We start from the raw sequence: 20,528 nt of genomic DNA, 5'->3' as shown, positions 1-20,528 counted from the left end.
CATACCATTTCTCTTCTTTCTCCAATTTTGTTAAAAAGTCTTCCTCTTTGGCTAATCTTCATTTTCAAGGAAGAAAGCCACCCAATAACTCTATCTCAACAGCCACTCTTAATTTCTCTGTCTACTCCAAAATTGTCTTCTGTAATAAGTAGAATATACTTTACCCAATGCTTTTTTTCATTTGTCTTTTTTGAATTTTGCGTTTTGCATGTTTGAAGCAAGAGATTCCTTGTTTTCAGTCCCCTATGTGACCACAAAGGCTAAAGCAGGTAGAGGTGATTTGAGTAGGAATACAATGATAATTTTCACAGTATGAAAAAGGAATTGGACCATGATATACTAGTACATCATGGGATGGGTTCCTCTTTTACAAAATTTAAGATGTTTTAAATAAATGAAAATAACCATTTATTTAAAATAAATCAGTGAGTTGCAGCAGAGTCCTGTAGTGTTAAACATTAGACCTGAATCAAAATTCTCTATTACATAATAAAATGATTGACTAAAAAGAGATTGAACTGGAGACAACTGTGAATTGATCTGAAAGCAAAGGATAACAACCATGTTCTAGAGATTTAAAAAAAAGAAAGAAAGAAAAAGAATCCTCTGAACATTGTCTGTATCTCAAGGCAGCATACAGACAACAGAACAAACAACCCATCATAAAGGAGACAGATCTAAGCCAGGGATGACATCAAAATGCTCATGCACAGAAACACCTGAATCTGTTAGAGCTTATAGCAAACAACAGAACATTCCTATCTACCAAAATGGAAGCAGAGCATGTCTAGAAAGAATGAAGGAATGGATAAAGGGGTTTAAAAGTGGCCTTTTCTCCCTCCTACCTGAAATTCTAAAATTAGTTTCTTCTAATCATTAGCTCAAGACTATGGTGGTTTCAATAATAATGCCCCTATAAGTTCATATATTTGAATGCTTAGTCATCAGGGAGCACACTATTTGAAAAGATTAGAAGTATTAGGAGCTAAGCCTTATTGGAGTATTGTGTTTGCAAGGATGGGCTTTGAAGTTTCAAAAGCCATGCCTAACCCAAAGTCTCAGTCTCTCTCTCTCCCTATCTCTCTCTCTTTCTGTCTCTCTCTTCTTCTTTCCTCCCTCCCTCTCTCTCTCTTTCTGCTTATGAATCAGCATGTAGCTTTCAGCTACTATTCCAGTACCTGACTGTATGTTGTCATGTTCCCTGCCATCACAAAATGGACTAAACCTCTGTCAGAAGCTGTAAGCAAGCCCACAATTAAATTCTTTCTCTTATAAAAGTTGTCTTGGCCAGCAATAGAACACTGACTAAGACAAAACAACTAATACTAGCTATAAACCATGAAGTCCTAGGCACTTTGTACCCCATCCTCCAACTGTCTATTCCACTTCTTCCCTTGATCTCCACGTTGCCACCTCATCATTCCTTATTGGCCATCATCCTCAATCACAGTACCTTTGCTCTTCTACTTCCCTCTTTTTAGATATTCCCCCCTCTCCCAGTGCAGTCCAAACTAGTTTTATGCCTTCATCCTTCAGACCAAAGTTCTAACTGCATTACTCAGGTAAGCCTGGATTTGTATACACATATAAAAATTAAATAAAGCAGCAAGGCAAAAATATTAATTTTTTTAAAGATTTATTTATTTATTATATGTAAGTACACTATAGCTATCTTCAGAAACTCCAGAAGAGCGTATCAGATCTCATTAAGGATGGCTGCTGGGAACTGAACTCAGGACCATCAGAAGAGCAGTCAGTGCTCTTAACCTCTGAGCCATCTCTCTCCAACCCCCAAAATATTAATTCTTAATAAGAGAAAGTGTATGTTATAAAAAATGTTGAGTGTGGTGACAGATGCCTATAGTCTCAGTACTTAAGTGGCAGAAATGGGAGATCCTGAGTTAAAGTTTATCCTGGGCTAGATAGAAACCATTTCATTGGGGAAAAAAGGAAATGTTACTGTATACTATGGATAAGGTTTGAACAATATTTATAAATGTAAGATATATTTGTCACTGAACACTGAATCTTCTGACCAAAAATATGATACAATTGTATTCAATGTATGACAGTGGTGGAGAATGAGAAAGACACATAAGGAAAGGGTAGAAATAAAAAATAATGGGACACTTGGATGAGCTGGCCCTGTCCCTCACCAGAACAGTGCTGAAGAGCTAGTAGACTTCAGACTAAAACAGCTTGCACCCAGTCCCAGATCCAAGGCTTTGAGTTGGCCCACCACAACATCCACCTCATCTATGAACTGCTGGAGCATTTGAACAGACCAGTCCTACAGAACCAAAGCTGCAGGGAACTCCATGACCTAGACACAACAGTCACAACAGATTATCAGAGAAGAGTCCCAATGAGGATCCAGTACTGATATTATAGCAGAAGCCAGTGGCCTCAAACCAGAACAAAGTCTCACTGCAATGAACATATGCAAGTAAGACTGTTTGGAAAAAAGGATATACTGTGTAATACACCATGACATACTACAGCTTCCATAGTGAGATATCTTTATTTTATTTTCTTAATCCTTATTTATTTATTTATTTACTTATTGTTTTCTTTTGGGAGGAAAGTTACAAGGTCAGAGGGAAGATATGGAGAGATGGGGAGATGAGTGCGACTGAGGTGCATAAAGTAAAATTCATGAAAAATCAATTAAAGTTAAATAAAACAAATATACTTACCTATTTTAGAAGGTCATCAGAAAATGCCTAAAACTGAAAAACAAGATATAATACTACTGGTAGTTGGTTAGAATTATGAAAGTAGGCCCACAGAGATTAATGGGCAAAAGTGATTGCTAACTCAAGCCTGGATTCAATACCAGGAATGTACATGGTGGAAAGAGAGAACTCCCTCCACATAGTTATCTTCTGATCCAGACAAATTCACTGTGGCATGCATGTGCTCACATAGAGATATATTGCAGGAGCATATACCTGATACAATGAAGCTGAAAAACAATAGTAAAAAATTAGAAAGTAACTAGATGCACACAAAGTATTTACCTTTAGAGAAGTAGCGTGGAAGAAAGCAGAAATAATGATTGCTCTTTTTAAAATAAATCTACAGAAATCATTACACTCTAAAAGTCAAATGAACATTTATCTCAAAGCTTTAAATGATTGTTTGACTGATTGATTGATGTTGATTTTTTAGATCTTTGAGACAAGGTCTCCCATGTCAATGGTCTCAACCTTCCTGAGGCTGAAACCCTTTTTATGTGGTTCCTCATATTGTGGTGACCCCCTAATGATAAAATTATTTTCATTGCTACTTCATAACTTTAATTTTGCTACAGTTATATATTGCAATATAAATATCTGATATTCAGGATATCTGACATGTGACTCCTGTGAGAGGTCATTCAGCCCCTAAAGGGTCATAACACACAGACTGAGGACCACTATTCTACATAGTCCTGGCTGTCCTGGAGCTCACCATACAGACAAGGCTGGCGCAAACTCTTAGAGAGACACCTACTTCTGCTTCTAAGTACTGGGATTAAAGGTATGTGCCACCACACCCAGCCTAAATGGTAGCATGTTTAAACAGTAAATGTTCTAAAGGGAAATTAATATATGAAATCTATGGTGAAGCTAAGAATGAAGCAAATACGTACTGCTTAAACATTTGGGCAAAAAGATGAACCTCTAATGATCTACTGTTAAAAATAGAACTTCTAACTCAAAGTTTTATGCCTGTGTCTTTTAAAGGTTTTCTAGCTGTGGTTTGAATAAGCCCAAGGCTTAGCTGCTAATTGACTGGACCCTAACCAAAAGCAGTATTGAGAGATAAGAGAGCAGCTAAGAAATGATGGCTTAAAGAAGGTCATTCAGGGGGCTTGAGAGATGGCTCAGAGGTTAAGAGTGCTGACTGCTCTTCCAAAGGTCCTGAGTTCAAATCCTAGCAACCACATGGTGGCTCACAACCATCCATAATGAGATCTGATGCCCTCTTCTGGGGTGTCTGAAGACAGCTACAGTGCACTTACATAAAATAATAAATAAGTCTTATAAAAAAAAAAAAAAAAAAAAAAGGTCATTCAGAATGTGGCCATGAAAGGGAGATTTGCCCCTTGCTGTCTCCTTGTGTTTCCCATCTGCCATGAGGTAGGTAGGGTAATTTCTTCCATCATGTGTTCTTAGCAATGTACTACTACAAAAGGCCTGTAAGTAACAGAGCCAACTGACTATAAGTTACTCTCTAAAATCCTGTTTACCCAAGTGTTTCCTCACAGTGATAAAAAACTGACACACACGATTCCATCTTGAGGTTAGGCACCAAAAATACCAAACAAGGCTCATCTAGAATTCTTTTTCCTAGAATGTAACAGAACTACTGGAAACATTTTATTCAGCCTTCATATATGGCCTTTTTTTTTTTTACAGTGTGTCTGTGTGTGTGTGTGGTGTTGTGTATCTGTGTGCCCATGAACTACTGTGCACATGCAAAGATCAGACGATGACCTGTGGGAGTCAGTTCACTCCTATTATATGGGTTCTAGGGCTAAAACTCAGGTTTTCAGGTTTGGCAGCAAGTGCCTTTACCTGCTGAGCCATCTCAGTGGTTTTAAGTTCTGATTATCTTAAATGAAAAAAAAACAGGACATACATTTTCAAAGGGCCCTTTTATAAAATTTTACAAGTGTAAAGTCCTCAAATGTGATTGAGATTTAAAAAATAATATATTTGAGGAGGCATGGAGGGAACTCAGTAGGTAAAGTGTTTGCATGATGAATATACCTGTAATCCAAGAGTTGGGGAGCCCAGGATAGAGGATGCCTAGGGATAACACAATTGTGTTATACCTCAGGCTCCAAAGAAAGCATCTATTTCAAAATTTATGGTGCACAGCTACTGAGGAATACCACCTGAGGTTTACCTCTGACCTCCATAAACTCACACATACACACACACACATACACACACACACACACACATGCATATGTACATATATATATACATACATATGTATACATATATATGTATATACATGTATATATATATCCATACACACACACACATACACACACATGTACTCCAAAATATGAACATATAAAAACACACAAATTCTAAATGTGAAAGGCCAGCAGGCTGTCCCTTCACCACTGTTATTGTGTGAGATGACAGTGTTCTCTGAATTAAAACATTCTGAACCCTGATAAGACTCAGGAGGAAAACAAAATGCCCCATGTCTGGGACAATAGGCACAAGATTCTGGAAGCTCCCTCCCCCATCTTATAGAAACAGTAAACTAACTGCTGGAGGAGGGAACCCTGACAACAGATTTTTACTTGATCTGTAGTTGCCTGAACATTGTGAAGAGCTATCCAAGGTCACAGCTTCCAAGGGTCATCACCCATGCTGAGGTAGGCTTTTTTAGTGATGCGTTTGTTTTCTGAGTCATGCCTGCTCCTAAAGGTAAACCCTCAGCCATACCCCCATTAGCATCCCCCTTGCCCTTATGGGGTCATCAAGTTGGACATTGACTCAGTCATTCCTGTCACAGGCAGCATTTCAGAGGTGAGCAAATGTATGCAGGTATGTGTGCATGTGTGTGTGTGTGTATTTCAACTCTCCAGAAACATTCTTTCACACATGTTCCCACCATGCCTTATTAACCTCAGTCAGATACCACCAAATACTACTGTCACTAGGTACCACAGTATGTTTTACAATGATCTCATTGACAGTTGACCTTCCACACTGAGTCCTGTATCCCAGATGAGGAGCTCAAGCTGGAAAGGTTGGATGACGTTGGAAGGTCCTAAAGGATCCCTCAGCTTTGAAACTATCAAGATTTACATTCTTCTGTGCCCATAGTCTGAACTCTTCACTGGCAAGTAATAGAGTGGTACAGAAAATAATGGATAAATTTCACAGCACACTTTTTGGTAAAGCTTTTGTGTTATCTTTAGACCCTCAGCACAAGAAAGGAATGGTCTAGTGTGTAATATCTTGAATTTCTGCTTCATTTGGTAAGTAATGCAGATTACATTTCAAATTATGCCTGTCAAATAATGTCAGGTGGTTGGCTTTTTAAAATAATGAATGTAGGCTAATGGGAAAGCTCAATGGGTAAAGGCACTTAATTCCTAGCCTGGTGATCTGAGGTCAATCCCTGGGTCCCTCGCATGGTGGAAGGAGAAAGCTGACTTCAGGGAGTTGATCTTTGACCTTCATACACATGCCATGACTCTCCCTCTCTCTCTCTGTCTCTCTCTCGCGCTCTCTCTCTTTCTCTTTATCTCTCCTAAATAAATGAATTACAATAATAAATACAAAAACTAACCAAACAATCACAGGATTTGTAATTGGGTGGGTGAAATTGATAGTTACTTTTCTCCTATGGTAGCATGCAAAGTAACTTCTAGTACCATGAACATTAATTAGTGACTAGAAGTGAAGCTTCTAATTGGGCACCAGCTCCATTTCTTTGTTTGATGAAATAGTAAGTTGTGTCTTTAGCAATCAGGACTTACTATCAGACTACAGTGATTGGCCAATCAACAGCCTGTGATGTTTGGATGGTCTATAGGACTCCTGTGGGCGAGGATGCAACAACAGGTAACATGTTCTTGGCACTGGAGCTTTTACTTGGTGGCCTAAGATATCTAGTTAGGGCCTTGTCTCCCCCATTATATGGTTACTCCATTTAAATTTCTTTCATCTATGTCTATGTATTTTTAGGTTTCTGCTGTAATGGTTACCATATGGCTTTTCCACAGGTCTTTACTTTTAGTTGTGCCTCCCCATATTTCCTCCTTTACTTCCTCCTCTCATCCTCCTACTCATTTGATTCTCTTATTCCAGTTTCCTCTTTTTTCCATAGCAACGTATTCAAATTCCTCTTCCTTGGAACATTCCCCTTCTCTTTGCCCCTTGCTAAATACCCAACTTCTGTGGTTATTTGGGTTAAAACATACAAGTCTACAGCTAAAAAAAAAAAATTAACATCCACATATAAGGGAAAACATGCAGTATTTGCCTTTGTCTGTGAGTTACTTCACTTAGAATGATTGTTTCTAGCTCTGTGCATTTACCTTCAAATTTCATTTTTTTAACAGCCTAATGAAATCCCATCACATAAATATACCACATTTTTATTGTTCATTCAACAGTTGATGTCCGTCTAGAACAAAGACCTGCACGTCAGGTATACTAGTATAACTGTAGCATAAATATCATGGGAGTAATCAACCACTTTTGACTGGATTTAAGGCCCACTCCATGAAATGAAACCCATACCTGACACCACTAAATGGGCCAGAAACCTGAGACTAGATAGGTTATAGGTCAGGGAGTAAACCTGTTGTTATTATTCAGCTAAAGGAACATAACAATAAAATGACTTCCTGATGACATATTGCTATACCCATAGAGGAAAGCATGGCTTAGCCCTCTTCAGAGAAGTTTCATCTTGGAGTAGATGGTAATTAACAGAGACCCACAACTAGACAATGTGCAAAGTGTCAAAGATTTTGGAACACTCAGCCTTAAATAGACAGGATGTCTTTATCAAACATCTTTCCTCAAGGCTCCAGGAACTATATAGAAGAGGCAGAAAAAAAAAAATATCAGAGTCTAAGGAGAGTCAGTCTCCAAGGACCTAGTATCTTCCAGGCACACAGTAGTCTGATAACAGTATGAACTTACAGAGACTGTGACAGCACACTCAAGATCTACACAGGTTCAAACAACACAACATTGCAAGCCCCGTCCTAACTCTGAGAAGGGAAAGTTGAAGCTATTTACCTAATCAAGAAGCTATTTACAACTGAAACCTACTAAAAAAGGGAAAGTCAGTTCTCCCAATTAAGTGTCACAGGATCCTTGAACCAGAAGCAGTTGGGCAATTAAACACAGATATTCCAAGGGTTTTTGTGTGTGCTTTCTGGTTGGTTTGGTTTTTTGTTTTGTTTTGTTTTCTTGGTCTTTTGGTGTGGTTTGGTTTGGTTTGGTTTCTTGTTTTGTGGGTTTTTTTTTTTTTTGATTGGGGTTTCTTTTTTGTTGTTTGTATTGTTTTGAGTTTTTTTATTTTGTTTTGATGTTTTTGTTTTATTGGTTGATATTGATTTTCTTTCTTTTACTTTCAGGGGTTCTGTTTCATTTCTTGCCTTTTCAAGATCTTTTAGCTCTCTTATTTGGAAGGTCTTAAAGAGAGAGAACATGAAATTGCATGGGGAGAAAGATAGAGAGGAGTTGGGAGGAGTTGGGAAAGAAAAATGAATATGATCAAAACATATTGCATGAAAAAATACTTTAATAAGAAATTTTTAACTAATTGTGGTGGTTTGAATGAAAATGGCTCACATATTCACATACTTTTGAATACTTGCTGCCCTATTGGTGACACTCTTTGGGAAGGATTAGGAGGTATGTGTATGTCTAGATAGCAGCAGGGACCAGTGATCTCAGGTGTGCACTAGGACTAGAGGTCTAGATGGTTGTTATCCACCTTGCTAGGGTACTTGAAACAGAACTCAGGTTCTCTGCAGAAACATACTTGCTCTTAAGCAGTGCTATCTCTCCATTCTCCAGAGTTCTAATGTTTATCTGTATTTATAAGAAATACAGGAGCTAGAAAAAGGAATCATCATCAGAAGAAACCAACTCAACATTCCTAGAATGTAACAAATTTTGTAGAAAAAGAGGTTTAGTTTATTCAGTAAATAGCATTCTCTAGCTGCTTTTTAAAACAGTTTTATGTTAAAATGGAGAAAAACTTGTTTGGGTTTTATTGTACTTGACTTTATTGCAATGTGAGTTAATTGCACTGTTAAGTAGGGAGGTGTGTGATTTTTGTTGTTGTGGTTGCTCTTCACGTTTGACAAGATTTTTTTTTCTGTATAGGCAATATTATATTGACACCTTTTACAAATCTGACTGTAGCCTTTTCCATATAAATAAAATGCTTTTGCTAATAAAAAAAATTAAAAACAGTTTTATGAAAAAAAAACACTTTTATGGAGAAACTATTGTAAATTGAATTAAGAATATGAAAAAGACAAGGGTGGCATACCTTATTTGGTACCTCAGACAACAAAACAAAGAAAAACCTCTAAGTTCCATTTCTACAATTGTAGAGCCTGCATAGACCTATGGTAACTAACCTTCTAGCACACAAATATTTGGGGAAGGCTGTGGTAGGAAGCCATTTTTGTTGGCTATAAACTGGCTCTCCAGAAGAAAAAGCAGCAGATGGCTCTTCTAAAAATTAAAGGCACTAGCACCCAGGATGAAACTAAATTCTACTTTGGCAAGAGACAAACTTACATGTAAGATGAGAGAGAGAGAGAGAGAGGAGAGAGAGAGAGAGAACAGTAACTATGGGTGACCAGGTGGAAAAGAATTAATCCTTGGGGAAAGCTAGTAGCCATGGAAACAGTAGCATCAGTTGTGCCAAATTCTAATACAAACATTTTACTAGGGTCATTGGAATATCTGTTAATGTTGTTCCCTCAAAAATTTAAACTAACAGAGACTAAATTTTTAAAAGGGGGAGTCATTTGTCCTCTTGCAAAGAATAATGTTTAAATAATCAAGGAAACCTAATGATAAGTAGGTAATGCCAAAAAATGAATATCAGCCAGACATGGTAACACATGACTTTAATCCCAACACTCAGGAGTCAAAAGCCGGTGGGTCTCTGAACACAAGTCCATCCTGGTCTATGTATCAAGTGACATGCCATCTAAGGCTACACAGTTAATCTCTTTCTCATGAAGAAGAGGAGGAAGAAGAAGAGGAGGAGGAGGGAAAGGAGGAGGAAGAGGAGGAGGAAGAGAGGAAGAGGTCAATTTGATTAGTATAATGACAGTATGGAGATATATATAGATGTTATTGTATAATGCATGCATAACAAACTAGAAATTCAAATCAGATGATATATCCTCTGTGATTTTTTTAAAAAGATAAAATATACACTAGCCAAAATAATAGCATTACCACCAATATTATCAGTATCAGGGACAGGCTTTAAAAGAAGAACGTCAAGATGATTATACTCTTAAAAGTGGGAGATAGGAATATTAGAACATATTACCTGTTTGTACTTCTGTATATACTTGAAAGTTTCTATAATAAATACAACTTAATGCTTGCCTCAAAAGCTTAATGCCTTGAGTTCAAGCTCTAGAAACCACATAAAAATACCAAACATGAGGATGCCTCCTTGTAACTCAGCACTAGAGAGGCCAAGACAGGACAATCCCTGAGGTTTGCTGGCCAGCCTGTCTAGCATAGTTGATGGGCTCTATACCAAAAAGAGATACTGTCTCAAAGGATGTAGGTGACCCAGGTAGTAGTGGCATATGCCTTTAATCCCAGGAGTTGGAAGGAAAAGACAGATGTATCTATGTGAGTTCAAGGCCAGTCTGGTCTTCAGAATTCCGGGACAACCAGAGTTCAAAGTGAAACCCTGTCTTGAGGAAGAAAAAAAAATCAAAAGAGGTGAATGGCATTCCTGAGGATGACATCTGAGGGTTGTCCTCTGGCCTGCACATACACATACATGTGTACCCTCACAAATACAATTACACATTTAATTACACACAATCATGCAAAAATATACCCTGTAAACCCCAAATAATTTGGAAGCAAGGCTCATGATTAAGGTGATAGGTAATTAAATGTGGCTTTCTATGCTGCGATGAATGGTTTTTTTCTGTGTGTTTCTACAGGCAATTTCAAAAGAGAAATGAGTTTGACCTGTCACTCTGGGTGACCTTTGAGAGCTGTGTGTCACTTTCCTTATCAGCCAGCTAACAAAGAAGGCTAACTTGATCATCATGGCCTTTTCTAGAATATGTCTAGAGCTGGTTTGCACTTTGCTTAATTGACAGGATGATCAGATAAGGGAATGATGTTTTAATGTCTAATAATACATATATATATATATATATATATATATATTTAAAGTTAATTTAAAAGATGGCTTCATTATTTATAATGACTATATTTAATATTTTAACCATACTAGTTATACAAGGTCAGAAATTTTCTAAAGTGAACAATTCTATGAACAATAGCTTGGGAGGAAACTGCTTTAATTTATTATTTTGTAGAAAGATTGAACTCATGACCCTGAAAGGTCCTACCTGCTAATAGAAATCTCATCATGACTTTTTTCATGGTTCAAGTCACCAGCTAATGGCTTGATTTGAATAAAACAGTTATACTATCACATGGCAAAGGCTCTTCCAAACAGCAACCTAGCACTGTATAGACTAGAATTAAAAGGGGAGTCTAGCGTCTCCAGCCCTTCAAACAGCTGCACTGGCAGCAGGTTGCTAACTTTATGGTTTAGGCATTTAAAGCAACTGCAATTAACTATGCAACCCCCTTGGACAACACAGACTTGAAGTTGAGGCCAGCAGCAGGACCCAGTTTTGAGTTTAATTATTATCTTGTTATAGATATTTTATACAACTTCTCTGTACTCTTTTGATCTTAGGCACATCTTTTATTTAGGGTCAGAAAAGTTCATTAAGAATAATTGTTCCTAAGGCTAAAATATGCCTCAGTCAATAAAACACTTGCCATAAAATCAGGAGGCCCAGAGTTCAATTCCCAAGTACCTATATAAAAAGCTGGGCAGGTATAGAGGCCAGTGTGTGATCCCAGGGCTCTGGATGCAGAAACTGGCTCTTCACAGAAAACTGTCTAGCTAGACTAGTGAAACTGATGAATTTGGGATTTGGCAAGACCATGCTTGAGTAAATAAAGTGAAGAGGGATTGAGAAAGACATTCAACATCAACCTGTGGTCTCTGTACACATTAACACATACATACACACCACACAGATGTACACATGCAAGGAAGAGAGAAAGGGAGAGAGAGACAGAGAGATGAGGAGGAGAAGAAGATTAGGAGGAAGAGGAAGAAGAGGAGGAGGAGAAGGAGAGAAGAAGAAGAAGAAGAAGAAGAAGAAGAAGAAGAAGAAGAAGAAGAAGAAGAAGAAGAAGAAGAAGAAGGAAAGAAGAAGAAGAAGAAGAGGAAGAAGAGGAGGAAGAGGAGGAGGAGGAGGAGGAAGAAGAGGAAGAAGAAGACTCATCTCTGCAGAGAGGCCTGGTAATAGTTATAATTCTATCACTTTGGAGGCTGAGCAAAAAACACTATGAGTTTGAGACCCAGTCTCAAAACTAAGAGGGTAGCCGTTCTTGTGTATATTATATAACCTTTCTTTTGACAATTGATTCAAATTATCAGTACCTATTTTTTTGAGGGTGTAGGGGTGGGAAATTGTGACAGGTCTACCCAGTATAGCCCTGGCTGTCCTGGAATTCACTCTGTAGACAAGGGTGGCCTCAGACTCAGAGATCCATCTGCTTCTGTCTCCGAAGTTCTGGAGTTAAAGGCACATGCCACCCTGACTCAGCTCATGATTTGATCTTAAGCTATTTTATAAGGTAGAGATGTTTCAAAATTACAGACTTTAATGTATTATAATTGTGTGTGTGTACATGCTGTGTATGAATATATATGCCATGGTGCACATGTGGAAATCAAAAATCATTTGTTGAGAAGGTTCTTCCACAGACACGTGGATTCTAGAAATCTATTTCAGGTTACCCGGTTTGTGAGCCAAATAACTTACCATCCCCTTGTCCCCAAGTTATTGTCTTATAACAATGACAGAAATATATCTGAAAATTGGTAACATAATTCAATATGTGTTGGGGCATACAGAGATAATTCACCACAACCCTAATTAGAATTAAATCTGAAATCTCTGGGTGATGGGTAAATTATCTTAACCAATAAAGTTTGAATTATTTGCCTTTATTGCTGAATATGAGTGCTTGTTTTTCTTAATTTTAAGTATGAACTAATGTATCAATAATTTCTGATGTTAAATGACCTGAGTAAAACTGGATTTTCATGATGAAGTTTCTAAACTTTTTAAAATCGTTTCTCTTATGAGCTGAAAAGAAGCCAGTTGAGAACACTTGCTGTTCTTTCAAAGGACCTGGATTTGTTTCCCAGCCCCCATGATGAGCAAATCATGATTTATATAACTCAGCTCCAGGGGATTTAACACCCTCTTTTCATCTCTGGTCTCCCTCCCACCCTCTCTCTGTGTCTCTCTTTGTCTCTCTGTGTCTCTGTCTCTGTCTCTGTCTGTCTCTCTCTCACACACACACACACTCACAAATACACACATACACACACAAATAAATATTTAAGTTTATTTTTAAACTTTTTAAGTTTATTTTTAAAGCAGGCTTTGCTCTGCTTTAAAAATAATAACAGAGATCTAGAATAAGCAATAACATTTGTTTTATTTTCTAAGCCTTTTCAAAATAAAATTTTCAGGGCTTAGAATGCAACTCAGCAGTAGAAAGCTCATCTACCCCATGTAAGATTCAATCACCTAGATTTGATCACCAGTACCAAAACCAAAATCAAACAAACAAACAAACAAACTATAAAAAGGGCTAAAAGTAAAAATTCTTAATTGAGGAAGTGTGAGATTCAGCGAATTGAAACAAAGTATCACTTTCAGAGTTCTTCAAGACCTTCCCATAGGACTACAAAATCTCTAAGGGGTAATTCTGCTTTGAAATGTGTAAACTTCTCTCAAAACAAATTTTCCCAATACACATTACCATTGTTTGCAAAGGCCTTTTGCAACTCAACTCAACTTTCCAGACCCTACATGCTAAAATGTACCATGCACATATTTCACCTCCTGGATCTACCTTATCATCTGCCATCAAGTGGCATCATCTCACCTGAGTCTCAAGTGACATCCTGAGCTGCACACATGGCTATGTACAGTGGCCCTCACCTCTGGCACCCTCATGTACAACTGATAAGAATCTTTCCCAAATAACTTACCATGATAAACACTTCATAAATACCTTTTGATTAATCAAAAATTACCCTAGAAGCAGATATAGTTAAATCTCAGCTACAATATCTTAATACAAGTTGAATGAATATTTTCTATTAGATATATACCAGCTATAGGTTAGATTTTTTTAAGATAGTAAAATAACTGTACATGCAAAATGAATGAGTTATCTTGGAGGTGAGAACCAAGACTGAACATGAACTGCATTTGTTTTATATGCCCGAATACACAGCCTGAAAGAAATTTTACATATTCTTAGTAGACCTATATTTGAACTCTGATGATACGAGACCAAGTATAGAATTTTTTACTCAAAGCATTTCATATTTTAGGTGCTCATTTAGGGATGTTCAACGTGTGATGATGTATAAAGCTATTTATCGCTTTTATTTATGTATATGAATGTATCTGTACAGGGCATGAACACATGCCCAGGAGGGCAGAAAAGGGCATCAGATCACCTGCAACTGCAATTACAGGAAGTTTTGAATTTCCCTATGTAGTTTCTGTAAAACCAAACTCGATGGTTCTCTAAATGAGCAGTGCAGCAGCAAGCACACTTAACCAACGAGCCATCTCTCCACTTCCTATTTGTCAATATTCTATTTTACTTAAGAAGATACAGCCTGGCAGTGGTGGCATATGCCTTTAATCCTAGCACTTGGGAAGAAGAAGCAGGTGGATTTATGAGTTCGAGGCCAGCCTGGTCTACAGAGTGAGTTCCAAGACAGCCAGGGCTTCACAGAGAAACCCTGTCTCAGAAAAAAAAAAAGAAAGAAAGAAAGAAAGAAAGAAAGAAAGAAAGAAAGAAAGAAAGAAAGAAAGAAAGATGCTAACAGAAGCTGGAGAGATGGCTCAGAGGGTTAAAAGCACTGGCTGCTCTTCCAGAGGATCTGAGTTCAAATCCCAACACTCATATGGCAGCTCACAACTGTCTGTACCTCCAGTTCCAGGGGCTCCAAAACCCTCACATAGAGATGCATGAAGGCAAAACACCAATGCACATAAAATAAAAGTTTTAGAAAAAAAAGAAGATACTGACAAGTTGGACTTGTCAATCCAAATCCACAGTATGCCAGTACTGCCTATAAAATAGTATGCCCATCAATGATACAATGAGCTTTACAGAGGAGAAAGGGAGCGTTAACAGCTAGATTAGGAGAGTTCAATCTGCCTGCCCCTGGAGTGTAGAATTTAGAGGTATTGATAGGATAAAGAAGGATGACTTAATAGGTCTCCCATCCAAGAATTTGGACAGCCAGGGTTACTCAGAGAAACCCTGTCTCAAAAAAAAAAAAAAAAAAAAAAAAAAAAAAAAAAAAGCCACTGTGATTATTCTGCTAAAGGAACATAACAATAATGTGACTCCTGATGACATACTTCTATACCCAAAGAGGAAAGCACAGCTCAGTCCTCAGCAGCTCCTTCTTGTAGTTGGTGGTAATTAACACAGAGAGCTAAAACTGGACAATGAGCAGAGAGTGGGAGGCTTTCAAGTACCCAGTCCTAAATAGAATGTCTTTATCAAACCCTTCCCCCCAGAAGAGGAGGTTAAAAGATTTTGAGTCAGAGGTGGTGGATTACTCCAAGGAAATGATACAACAGGACTGATACACATATAAACTCACTGAGCTGAGGAGGCACACATAGGACCTTCACAGGTTCAAAGAAGAAAAAAGCAAAACATCTCAGCATTGAGAAAGGGAAGAAGACAAAAAGAGTCCTGTCCTCCACTAACAACCTATTTACAACTGATAACCACTGAGAAAGGGAACATCAATTTTCACCAATATAGTGGGTAGTGGTTTGAATAGGCTTGGCACCTCATTGACTCATGTGTTTCGATGCTTATCCACAGGGAATGGCACTATTAGGAGGGGTGGCCACATTGGAGTAGGTGTGGCTTTGTTGGAGGAAGTGTCACGGTTGAGGTGGGCTTTGAGGTCCTCTAGTGCTCAAGGTATGCTCAGTGTGGAGTGGAATCAGTTTCCTCTTAACTGCCTGCAGATCAAGATGTAGAACTCTTGGCTCCACCAGCACTAATGCTATGCTGATAATCATAATGATATGGATATATCATATCTATCATAATGGTATCATAATGATAATGGATAAAACCTCTGAAACTGTAAGTCAGCCCCAGTTAACTGTTTTCCTTTTTAAGAGTTACCTTGGTCATGGTGTCTTTTTTGGTTGGTTGGTTGATTGGTTGATTGGTTGATTGGTTGGTTGGTTGATTGGTTGGTTGGTTGGTTGATTGGCTGGTTTTGGTTTTTGTTTGTTTTAAAGTATTTCTTCACAGCAATAAAATCCTAAGACAGAGAGTCACTCACTGGGTATATCAACCATATTGCAGGGCAGATTCAATGCCCAGGTAGTTGACCAACACAAACATAACCATTTTGTGTTGGTCAACTACCTGAGCATTGAATCTGCCCTGCAATATGGGCATCAAATTGTTTGAACAAATTTGAAATGGTTGTGTGTACTTTTTATTTTTGTAATTTTTGTCTTATATGGGCTCTTGTTTGTTTCCTTTGATTTCGATTTTGTGTGTTTGTTTGTTTGGGACTTTTTGATTGAGAGAGAGAGAGAAAACACAAAGTTGGGTTAGTGCAGACATGGGAAAATCTAAGTGTAGTTGGTAAAGGGGACAGAATGTGATCAAAATATATTGTATGAAAAGAAATTTAATAAAAGTAAATAAATAAGAAACAACACTTAAGACATGGACAAAGGTGGCTGAAGCATCAGTGATCACTGAACAGTGCAAGAATGATCAGTGTAACTGCACTGACCTAGAACTTGCTGTGTAGCTAGGAATAACCTTGCCCTTGCCCTTTCTTGCTTCTGCCTAATAAACACTGCCCCTACAGGCAGGCACCACATCATCCCATGCATCATCAATCTTCAGGTCTCTTCGTGAGATAAATGCTCAGAAAATGATGCTCTCAGCATCGCCTGAAGGTAGACTTTACAGTTTCCTCCATCAGAAAAGCACCCTGTGCACAGCTGACATGGTGGCTCCAACAAATAATGGCCTCTGCGATCCTGATACTAAACAGGCAAGCATTTTCACCATAACCTATACATCATCAATAATAAATAGAATAAAACTCTTGGAGAATTAATAGTATAGCTCAATGCCATGACCTCCAAAATTAGTCATAGACAACTGAAACGGAATAATTATGTAAAGCGTGTGTAAGGGGTTTAATCTGTATGAGATGCAGCCACTTGGGCACTGATGGGGTAGTTATCATACTGAGGATTCTGAGCACCTATGGGGTCCTGGATACTGAGATCTTATTCCTTTGATGTTTACATTCCTGAGAATGGCCCTTGGATCAATGGTTCTCACCCTTCCTAATGTTAAGACCCTTTAATACAGTTCTTCATGTTGTGGTGACCCTCAACCATCAAATTATTTTGTTGCTACATCATAACTCTAATTTTACTATTGTTATGAGTTGTAATGTAAAGACTTGTATTTTCTGATGGTATTAGGCAAGCCCTGTCAAAGGGTCATTTGACACCCAAAAGGATCTCCAACCACAGGCTGAGAACCACTGCCTTGGATCTTTAAAGAATGTCTCCAAGCTTCCAATGACACACATTTCCTAGTGTAATCTTTCATTTGGTAATCACATCGTAGATGATTGCAATCAATTCATCAAGGCCTCAGTTCTATTAGCAAGCATTAGGCAAGCAAGTATACTGAAGAAGTGGGTGTTCTGTTTTGTTTTAGAGGACATGATAAACACCTGAATCTCCAACACAATGTTATGCTTTCTTCAAATGTATCACCACAGACATCCTTTCTTCCTGTTCTCCAACAACTGTATGAAGTAGGACTATTAGCAACAATGTCACTCTTTTCTGATTATTGTTGTTGTTCACTTGAAGAAACAGATTCAAAGAAATTAAACAATTTGATCTGGTCACATAAAAGTGGTAGATCTAAAACCATGTCTTGCATTTTCCTAACTTCAGACCATCTTCCTGTTCCCTGTACCACCCCTAGACTGTTGGCTCTCCTGGACATTTTCTTATACACTTACCTGAGTTAAAAATGAGAAAAAGATTGAAGATAGAAGATAAGTACGTAGATAGATAGATACATGCATACATACATACATACATACATACATACATAGAAACAGATACAGACAGATGACAGATATCAACACATAGAGATGTAGATAGGTAGTTAGGTAAATAGATAAATAGATAAGATAGGAAGGCGTCTTTTATCACTCACAGACAGACAGACAGACAGACAGACAATGTAGACATACAGATAATGCAGTGAGCCAGCAAGATTTTTGGTTAATGGTAACAATGGTGTATGTGCATGCGTGTGTGTGGTGCACATTTGGGGGAGTGGGGTGGTGTGTTTAGGGTGTTTCTGTTGGTTTTAATTAACTAATATTTATTAAAATTCTTGTTATAAAGCATGCTCACCATTAGTTGTTTTGGTATCTTCATATTAGTTGGTTTACATGAGTGGTTAGTTGTGTTTAGTGGGAACTTAAGCTATTTATTATCTTACAAACAGAGGAAACAACTCTCTCCAAATCAAAAACAGTAAACTTTTTGGTCTGCAGAAATAGCTCAACAGATAAGAGAGCAGACGATCCATGTTCAGTGCCAAAGCCCACATCCAGCCGCTCACAACCATCTGGAAACCCAGTTCCAGGGTATCCAAAACTCTCTAGCCTCTACAGGCACCTTAACACATCTGAGCACTTGTAAGCATACACCTAGACAAAAATAATAATAAATAAATAATAAACAAAGAAAATATTTTACAAGCTGAATCTTTTGGTATCCTATAATGAGTGGTTTCAAGCACCCGATCCAATTATCTTCAAGTATCTTACTCACATTCCAAGCTTTCTGGCCTACCTGGATTTTATTGTTGACTGGGCTTTTAGGCCGAGAATGTGAAAGGAAAGAAATCCCACATCACTTTTGTTAGCCAGCCCCATTAGTGTGAGCCATTCTTTCTGCTCTTGTTGCCACCCATACGTGGCTCACTCGAGGGATATTGGTTTTTCCATCTGAGAGAGCTGAGAGAAAGACATAGTGGTGCAACAAATTACAAAAGTCATAAGGAGCTCAGCCTTTACTGATTACATGAGAATAATGTTGTAGCATTGTATCATTACTCCGGTGAGGGGATATGATCATTAACATGAAGTGTTCACAGTTCATTGAAGTGGAAGGAAATGGAAGGAAATGGAAGGCGTTGAAGCTGTTCACTTGGGCCATGAAAAAAATGTGGAATCTAGTTCACACAGCTGACATGTGCTGAGTCAACGCCCCATTTGGCACCTCTTTTGACACGTGTCTCTGAAAGCAGAGGCTTGTTGAGATCCGCTAGAGTGACTCAACAGAGACACAGCCTTCCTACTGTAAATAGACCCAATTTTCCTACTAAATTGGCATAACATAATGTCTTTTCATTCACCAGCTCCCTAGACTCACTTGTTTTATTTTATTTTTATTCACTTATTTTCAGTCTTAACCTCATGTTGCAACTTGGTTGTTAAGATTTGAAAAAAGATATATGGCTAGAAAAATATTAGAGACTAGTAGGCACTACTGGTGTGTTTTGAGCAGCTTAGACTCAGAGCTACCAAGGAAGAAAGGGAAATTGAATATTTTTATTTTCTTTTAGTAACAGATGGCTGAAATAGCAAAGAAGTCATACTGGGATTATTTTTTTTTGTAAACGCGCAATATCGTCTAAAAATTTTATATGGACTTCCAAATATTGTAAGCCTCTCACTGAACTGTAAGAAGCTGAACTGTTTTCTAAGAAAGTGAAGATAATTAAAAACTAGTTACCTGATTCCAAGGTGAGTCATTGCTCAGACCAGCTTCAGCAGTCAGCTTGCCTTCTCAAGGCTGAATCAATTGCTTTCAACAATGAACACAGAGAGGGCTTCCAGCTTTTCTCCTGCCGAATAGAAATGCTTGGCATTGTTCTGTGGAAGGACAGAGATGAAGTCGGTATCTTCTGGGTTAAATAGCTCTCTTCTATTTCACAATTAGAATTGTTCAACAAGCCTGCAAAAAATCACCCAGGAAGACAGGAGTTGATGGAGCAACGGGAAGGCAGGAAAGACAAGAAACTAGAAGTCACAGATTGATTCCATGGCCAATAATGAACACAATTCCAAAGGCTAGATCGAAGTAAGACTTACCAATGCATTTACAATTAAGTACAACAAGAGAATCTCAAGGACTTCCCTATCTTTTTATCAACAAAATTCTCCTCTGTGGAGCAAACTGGGCTGTCTTCCTCTAGTCTGCCTGAGATTCACTATTATCTAGCCCTTAGGCAAGCCACTCAAATGTAACCCACAAAGGAAGATGACGGTGGTGCCACCTGATATTGCCCACCTTGGGGTTAATCTTCCTCATGCATCTAAAGCACTTAGTTAGCAAGGTGCCTGGTGCCACAGTGACAGCTCACAAGGTGACAGCCATTATTGTGTTTGTGACATATGAGAATGACAGTGGAGCTTAAAAATTGGCTTTGAGATCACTCCAAACAGCTTGTCTTTGGTGAGAGACACAGTTAAAAGCATCCCAGTCAGAAAACAAAGCTTCGTGCAGGAGCTGGGGAGATGACTTAGTGGTTCAT

General features: G+C 38.1%; 1 long non-coding RNA gene across 3 annotated transcripts in view; it reads right to left on the bottom strand.

Annotated features, from left to right (window-relative positions):
* The window catches only part of LOC116077863, a 66,402-nt gene extending 46,107 nt beyond the window's left edge, over positions 1–20,295 (bottom strand). For 2 of the 3 annotated variants that reach the window (XR_004113356.1, XR_004113357.1), the window contains exons 1-2: positions 20,086–20,295; positions 19,727–19,948 (exon numbers count right to left, since the gene is read on the bottom strand). This is a non-coding gene — a long non-coding RNA (uncharacterized LOC116077863). Of the gene's footprint in view, positions 1–18,781; positions 18,946–19,726; positions 19,949–20,085 lie in introns of all 3 variants that reach the window. The other variant, XR_004113358.1, reaches the window with a different exon arrangement.
* Positions 20,296–20,528: the final 233 nt, after the last annotated feature.

Source organism: Mastomys coucha, unplaced genomic scaffold (genome assembly GCF_008632895.1).
Source record: "Mastomys coucha isolate ucsf_1 unplaced genomic scaffold, UCSF_Mcou_1 pScaffold5, whole genome shotgun sequence".
Classification (NCBI taxonomy): domain Eukaryota; kingdom Metazoa; phylum Chordata; class Mammalia; order Rodentia; family Muridae; genus Mastomys; species Mastomys coucha.
This window is presented reverse-complemented; position numbering and strand designations above follow the sequence as displayed.